The following is a 731-nucleotide window of genomic DNA, read 5'->3' on the forward strand; positions in this document are numbered from 1 at the left end:
AAATCAATAAAGGAAGCTTGTATATCACATGTGGAGTTTAAGTTCCAGTTTAAGCCTAAACTGGAGCTTAAACGCCAAAATCATGAAGGATAAGAAATGCTGGGATTGAAGTTTAACCTCCAGTTTGACCTCAAACTGGAGGTTAAACGCCAGAATGAAAAGCCTCACTTAAGGAGCATTCCACGTTTAACCTCCAGTTTGACCTCAAACTGGAGGTTAAACGCCAGAATGAGTATGCCAACCAGGGAGGAGTTCCACGTTTAACCTCCAGTTTGACCTCAAACTGGAGGTTAAACGCCAGAACCAGGAAGAGTACCAGGGGCCATTCCACGTTTAAGCTCCAGTTTGACTCAAACTGGAGCTTAAACGTGTTCGATAGTTTTTTCACTCCAGGGTTGCTCTCTCCATCTCCACGTTTAACCTCCAGTTTGACCCCAAACTGGAGGTTAAACGTGTTCGACACCTCCAGGGCCACCATTCCAAGCTTCCACGTTTAACCTCCAGTTTGACCTCAAACTGGAGGTTAAACGTGTTCGACCTCCAGTATGCCTACACCCCTTTCCACGTTTAACCTCCAGTTTGACCTCAAACTGGAGGTTAAACGTGTTCGACCTCCAGGATGCCTCATTCCTTTTCCACGTTTAACCTCCAGTTTAACCTTAAACTGGAGGTTAAACGTGTTCGACTACATTACTCTCCAGGGCTACCTTCTTCCATTTCCACGTTTAAGC

The sequence above is a fragment of the Arachis hypogaea genome, chromosome 20 (genome assembly GCF_003086295.3).
Source record: "Arachis hypogaea cultivar Tifrunner chromosome 20, arahy.Tifrunner.gnm2.J5K5, whole genome shotgun sequence".
Taxonomy (NCBI): domain Eukaryota; kingdom Viridiplantae; phylum Streptophyta; class Magnoliopsida; order Fabales; family Fabaceae; genus Arachis; species Arachis hypogaea.